The sequence below is a fragment of the Callithrix jacchus genome, chromosome 2, assembly GCF_049354715.1.
Source record: "Callithrix jacchus isolate 240 chromosome 2, calJac240_pri, whole genome shotgun sequence".
In the NCBI taxonomy this organism is placed as follows: Eukaryota; Metazoa; Chordata; class Mammalia; order Primates; family Cebidae; genus Callithrix; species Callithrix jacchus.
In genome coordinates, this window is record NC_133503.1 from 168,997,359 (window position 1) to 169,004,724 (window position 7,366).

Sequence of the window (7,366 nt, forward strand, 5' to 3'; positions counted from 1 at the left end):
AAAATGGCTAGCCTTGACTCAGACTACTCCTCTGCTTGGGAGGCAAAATACATCGGCAGAGAAGTGAAAGGAGAAAATAAACCCAGCAGGAGCACAGGATGTGACACTTACCTTTTCTGATTTTGTAAGGGGTGGAAGATATGAAGCAGTAACGAGGTGAATTCCCCAGCAGGTCCAGCGGAGTAACAATCCGCAGCGCGCGTGAGCAGGCAGGCTAGCCCTGACAATGTGCATGTGCTCTGAAACTGCAAGTTACTATCAGGGCAACTTAAGAAAAGGGGAGGAGTCTGTGCCCGGGAAAGGAGGAGTGGGGAATGGAAACCGCACAGGGTAGGAGGGGGAAACCCCGAGGTCTCCGGAATATTGATTAATCCTGGCACACCGAAAGCAGGCTTGCTGGCTTTGTTTTGCTCCTTAGCCCAGTTTCATGCTTTGTCAGTTCACTTTCATTAGGAATGCAAAACTGGGACCAGGACGAATGTAAAAATAAAATGCACACACTCGGAAAGCTGAAAGTCTTGATTAGGACGTTTCAAAGACTTTTCTAAGGCTAAATATAATTACCTCACATTATTGTAGGTTTCCTCCCCTTCAGGGAAGACGAGGGTGTGCTCTTTTGCCTGGTTGTACAACTGTTACTAAAAAGTCCCTCTTTTTAGAATCGGGAAATTAACTGAAATTTCTTGGGAAGACCATGAATGCAGACAAGTATGGAGAAAAAAGTAATGCTTACGACAATTCCCTAGACTTGTCTAAAGTTAGAGACATGCTCTATTTTAGCAGTTTAAACTTCATTCTAACAAATCTAATTTAGCTCACGCTGCCTGTGTTGTAGACAGAAAAGGTAGCAAATGTAAAGAGACTAGGATTTTTGCCAAATTAGAAAATGAAAAGCATTTTAAGACCAAGAATGCAAAGCACACTTGAGATTTGGTGTTTTCAAAAGGTAAATTGCTGTTCAGATGTCTCAATTTTAAAGGATGCTAAATGTCCTCCCTTCCACATACACTATTTTTAAAGCTAAAAAATTCCCTTGAGAATGTATGTGACTTACACCTCAAGTCCACTTTTCTTAAAAGAAAAATAAATTGTGAAACTAGATATTAGAAAATTAAAAATTATTTTTTGAGCTTGTTTAGCAGGAAGAAAATGGTTCATTAGAAACAAAAATTTATAGCAAAATCACAGCCTGAGGTTTGAATTCTTGTTCACTCAATTCAATATTCCCCGTGCAAAATATGCTCAAATCTACAAATCTCTGAAGATTATAAAGAAATACCTCCTTTTACCTTCAATCGTATGTCCTTTTGAACAACTACTGGTTGGAAAGCAATGTCGAATTACAGCAATGCTTTACAATTACAAGTTAGCAGCAATTATCACAGCTTTCTAACATGCTATCATTTCAAGAACTTATTGAAAATACATGCTTTTGACACTCCCAGTCCTCAGCGACCTTCCCTTCCTTTTATCTCCTAGGTCACTGAGCATGTAGACTGCATTAACATTTAATTATACCATGCTTTGTACTACATTCTTCTTTTAAAACTCATGTACAGTTTTGGCTTCTCGACTAAATTGTAAGTTCTTTGAGGGCAGAACCTGGCTTATGCCTGACGCAGAATCAATATTAAGTAACTCTTTTTAAGTGGATGGCATAATATTAGGATGTGAAACAAAATGCTTTTCAATCTTCTGTGTTAAAACACAATTACCAGTTTTTACATTGGTGCCTCTGGTCTAGGTGCATGGAGCCATTTCTCAATGCCATGACTACTTTTAAAAGCATTTATTTACTATCCCAAGTCCTATCTGAGCAATGCACTCCAGCATTGACATGATTTGCCATTTCTTTCCAACCAGTAGCTGTTCAAAAGGACATACAGTTGAAGGTAAAAGGAAATATTTCTTTATGATTGCCAGAGGTTTTTTTGGTTGGGGTATGTGTGTGTGTGTGTGTGTATTTTGGTGGAAATGACTTTGACTTGTAATGGAAGGGAACTTGAAAGAGAAATCTGATTTTAAGTAGGGTTTCAAGCCCAGTGGCATTTCCGTTTTTTGTTTTTATTTTTCTTCATAGGCAAGAAAAAGAGCTGGAAAACCACACTTTGGTTAGTATAGAGATGGGAAGACCCTGGGGCCCTTTCTTTTTAACTTTTTTTCCCCCCAGTAATCCCTAAAGCTTGGTTAAAAACCATTTCATTATTTCAGTTTGTGCAGACACTATGGGAGTCTGGTGTTCCGTTGAGAAGGGTAGTAATTCACCACTGAAAGTTTTGTTGGCTGTAATAAAACCTAATGAGAAAATGAGATGCAAAGAGTGTCAGTTCCGAGTTCATCCGAATTTCAGTCTGGGGGATAATATTGGGAATTAGGTTTTTAAGCACCACTTTCTCTCTCTGGAAAGCTATAGGAAAAATAATGCTCTGGGGGCCACCGGGTTTCCTCAACACATGTTGCTACCTTTTTCCTTCTACTTTATAGGTAAGTCCCTCGAGTTTTAAAACATCTTTTTTTTCTTTCATAGAAACACTAAAATAAATGAAAGATCAAGAAATTATGAACAAGTCTCTGTATGCTGTATTTCACTTATAGCTACTCAGGGTGGGAGACACAGAGCTGAGCGATCATACTAATGTTCGTATTATCAAATGAAAAAACACAAACACCAGCAACAAATACTGTTTCTGCTGAAAAAAATCTGCCAAGATCTTCCTTTGAACATTGTGTGATTAAGTATGTTATAGGGAAATTCTTTCTTTTGGGAAAAAAATGTCAGTATAACAAGAAATAACCAAATTCAACCAGTCCTTACAGGGAGAATTTATTGGTTTGAAGAACAAGAAATCACAGTAATAAGCATGTGTAGATCTTAGCATGATACAGGCCAGTCAAACTTCACCGTTCAAAATTAGGAAATTCTGGTTAATTGGATTTTTTTTTGAGCAACAAAATAGATTAGAAAACCTTTTAATCTTTTTTGAATATTTTCCACGTTTTTATTTTCATGAGAATTTTTAAATCATTCCTTGTTTAAACAGCTTGCATTTTAGGATCATCATGAATGTCAATCCTCCTTCTAGAATTTGGCAATTGTAAAATGCTAAGACAAACCAGGACCTGACAACCCCAGAGTGTAACAGTGGATGTGTTAGGGGCAGTAGGTGTAGAAGAACGTGTGGTAGCCCGGGGCTGTGGCTCACACCTGTAATCCCAGAACTTCGGGAGGCTGAGGTGGGCGGATCGCCTGAGGTCAGGAGTTTGAGAGCAGCCTGCGCAACAGGAAAAAACCCCATCGCTACTAAAAATACAAAAAAAAAGCCGGGCTCAGTGGCTCACGCCTGTAATCCAGCACTTTGGGAGGCCGAGGCGGGTGGATCATGAGGTCAAGGGATCGAGACCATCCTGGTCAACATGGTGAAACCCCATCTCTACTAAAAATACAAAAATTAGCTGGGCATGGTGGCGCATGTCTGTAATCCCAGCTACTCAGGAGGCTGAGGCAGGAGAATTGCCTGAACCCAGAAGGGGGAGGTTGTGGTGAGCCAAGATTGTGCCATTGCACTCCAGCCTGGGTAACAAGAGCGAAACTCCGTCTCAAAAAAAAAAAAAAAATTAGCTGGGTGTGGTGGCGCATGCCTATGATTCCAGCTACATGGGAGGCTGAGGCAAGAATCACTTGAACCTGGGAGGTGGAGGTTGCAGTGAGCCAAGATCGCACCACTGCACTCTAGCCTGGGCAACAGAGTGAGAATCCATCTCAAAAAAAGGAACTTGTGGTGGTTGGTCTTCCATTTTGTCTTAATTTTTTTTCTTCTTAAATATGAATGTAAAAAGCAGAACAACAAAAAACCTGTGGTGAATTCTGGTTAGTTGAATGTGTAAATAACTGGGTTTTATTTTAAAGTCATAGTCATACGAAGCCTAAATAATTCAGCTTCAGAGAGGTGATCTAAAATTAACCTCTATTATATTCGTTCATTCATTCAACAAATGTTGAGCAACCACTGTGCTCCAAATACCAGTTTCTTTCCTCAAGGAGCCCAAAAACACGTCGTAATTATTAAGCAGTGGGCCAGGACAGTGCCCAACAGAAAGTGATGAGATCTCTGTGCTGAGGCCTATTTACCAAGTAGTCTGTCAAAAAGACTGGTAGCAGCTTGAGGGAACGGGCTGTGCCTGGATCCGCATTATGTACACTGTGTCTAGCAGGTGCCTGCACACAACGGGCATAGTGTGGCATGGCAGGGAGCCAGTATCAGTTCCTGCTGGAGAATAGGCCAGTAGGGGCCAACACTAGTCAATGGGGAGCCAGCCACAGAATTTAAGCAGGGGCGTAATTTTCATTTTAGGTAAAATGCAAAGCCATGAAGTGACTAAGACTTGGGTTAGGAAGTCAAGGCACTGGAGGAGCATTTATGAACTCGGTGAGTTCACATTCACATAGAAAAATAAGGACCATTTCAGAATATCGAGGCCCCTGAAGGGGTAGGCTGGCACTGAGCCAACGCTGCCTCCTGTGGGTGGAGTGTGCACTCTCCAGCCCACTCGGCACGCCCACTTCACCCACATTAGTTATCAGCATGTGGCTCTAGCAAGTTCTTCAGTTTTGACCTCTGAGGGGGTTTCAAAAGAGGTCTGAGCAAGGGCAGAGGCCTCAGGAATCCCAACGCAAAGGTGAAGACCAGCAAGAGGAACCTCCTCACATAGATTCCTACACAGAGAAGTTACACCAACTATTATTTTTATTACGAGTGAGCCAACAGGTGGATGTAACGATGCCTTAAAAAGCAACATGTTTTCTCCATTCTAAAGCTAAAGAGGGTCTACTTTTTAATGAAGTCTTCACAAGTGTTATTGTTATCAATTATTATTATTTTTTTAACTTTTTTTTTTTTTGAGACGTTGTCTCACACTCAGGCTAGAGTGCAAAGGAAGGTGTGGTCTTGGCTCACTGCAACCTCCACCTCCCGGGTTCAAGCAATTCTCCCACTTCAGCCTCCCGAGTAGCTGGGACTATAGGCGTGTGCTACCACATCCGGCTTGTTTCTGTATTTTTAGTAGAGACGGAGTTTTACCATGTTGGCCAGGCTGGTCTTAAACTCCTGACCTCATAATCTGCAGGACTTGGCCTCCCAAAATGCTGGGATTACAGGTGTAAGCCACCGCGCCCGGCCACTCAATTATTATTTATATTGGAAAGTGACATTTTCCTCAGTTGCTCAACATGAGTCAAGGCTCTGTAGAACCAGAATCTTAATCTAGCTGGGAAAGATTACGTAGGTTAATTGGAATTGAAGCTTCAGCAGACATTTTTTATAGGGTTTTATAGTTTTATAAATATTTCTATACACATTCTGTAATTTGATCTTTGTGATGATACTTTGAGGTCCATTCTACTCTGGTATTACTGGTCCTGTAGACCTAGATGTTGGAGATCAGTAGGGATTGAGTAATATATGCTCAGGCTTATAGTCAGTGCTAAGACAAGAGTTCTTCATGTTGGTTTCTCATATTTTCCCAAAAGAAGCCCCCAGGAGTTTTTATTAAAGACATAAAAAAGAAAGGAAAGAACATTAAAAGGAGGGCCTACCATCTGTTTTTTCTTCTGGGGAGTCAACTCTAAACTCCTCCCACTCCCCAAATCCAACAAGCTTGGCTGCCCTTTCTATGTGCTCCCAGGGCCTCCTGGGTTTAAATTTCCAGAGTTATTGCTACTTCGTGCTGCAATTCTCCCTGTCTAGACTGCAGGCTCTTGGAGGGCGGGGCCTATATGGATAACAACTGCATACTCGGGAACCAGAATGGAAGGTGCTCAGTAAAGAGTTACTGCATCAATAAACAGATGCAGCACAGTCACAGACATGAGATGGGTCACCAGTCTACTTCCAATTCTAAGACTTGGAGAAAGGAAGTCAGTAAACATCAAATTTAAGAGGAAAAAAAAAAAAAAGCCAGTAAGTTCCTTCTTCAGTCATTGCAATGTAAAATAGATCTAAGAGTGGCTACTCTATTGAATGGGGGGTGGGTGGGAGTCACAGACTAACTCAGTGTCCCTGTTTTCTTGCCCTCTAGGTAGGTCCCTGGGTGATGGACACAGCTTAAAGCTGTGAGCACACAGCTCAAAGGTGCCATCACAAAAACGACTATTATAGCAACTATTTCCAATTCTAAGACTTGCCCCCCCAAGTAGGTCCCTGGGTGAGTTACCTTCTCAATGTGTGGATTCAACACATCACAGCTGGGAAGCGAGGATGAATGAGGAAGTCAAGTCTGTTTGTGCCATAATTCCTTAGTGTCAAGTTCAGGTTTCGAACCTGGATCTTTGGGCTCCTGGTCCCATTATGTGTGCAGTCACTAAGCCATGTGCTCTCCCTTCCCAATTCTGAATGTCATCCATAAAACTAGGTTAGACTAGGTTGTTTTTCTCAAGTCTCTTTTCTGATTCTAAATCATGTCATGCCAATAACCAGCTTGCCATATCCACTTTGGTCTGTTTAGTTAAGGACACAGATTTTTATATACACTCAGTGATTAATGGCTTCTCATTAGAATTTCCCTGCCACAAATTACACACAAACATAATACAGTCACCAAAGGAAGCGTATTGAAGGGCATGGGTTTTATGAAGCACAGTGATGACATGAATCTTTTCTAACGGTTTGCTGGTATAGAATCATAATTACAGCAATCAAGACAGATACACATCTTTTGTGAGGAAAAAAGTAATTATAATTTAAAAGCACACAGCTCAAAGTTGCCATCACAAAAACGACTATTATAGCAACTATTTCACATTTGGACATTTTTTTGGCAGGAGGTCTGGGCATTGTTTATTGTAAGTCAGAAACAGGCACTGAGAAAATATGCAAATTTTTAAGGCAACAGAAAATGCATTTTTGGGTTGAGAAAACAGAGTGAACGGTGGAAACTGGGTCTTGAGCACGAATCAACTTTGGTGGCTGAAATAACTTTTGGACATTGGATGCTGTTATGGTAATCTGAGGGGTAAGGTTAGAATAAAGTTAGTTTATGTGTTAAAACATACATTCAAGATTTGGGCTGTGCTCCTGAGTCAAATTCCATCTTCTGTGAATGCTGTGCCTATGGATTGATTCTAAGAGAAAAGACCAGGGAAGAAAAGAAAGACTTCAGAATGCTTAACAATCCCCTTTTCCTGGTCCAGGCAAGGAATTCCTATTGCCTTATGAGGCAGTTCATTTTTGAGCCATGAGAAGGAAATGCAAGCCTCCTTCCTCATCCCGCTGCCTCCCCAGGAAGGAAGGAAGATCACACTTGCTGAAATAGAATCAACGCAGGACGACTAGTTCACTTCTACCACAGGCCTCAGTTTGCTGAAGTCCAG

General features: G+C 41.2%; 1 protein-coding gene across 1 annotated transcript in view; it reads right to left on the minus strand.

The window, feature by feature from the left end:
* SLC1A3 (solute carrier family 1 member 3) overlaps positions 1-241 on the minus strand; it is an 82,546-nt gene extending 82,305 nt beyond the window's left edge. Inside the window, exon 1 of the mRNA XM_054252295.2 lies at positions 112-241. The gene's annotated coding sequence lies outside the window, so the exon portion shown is untranslated. The remainder of the gene's footprint in view (positions 1-111) is intronic.
* Positions 242-7,366: the final 7,125 nt, after the last annotated feature.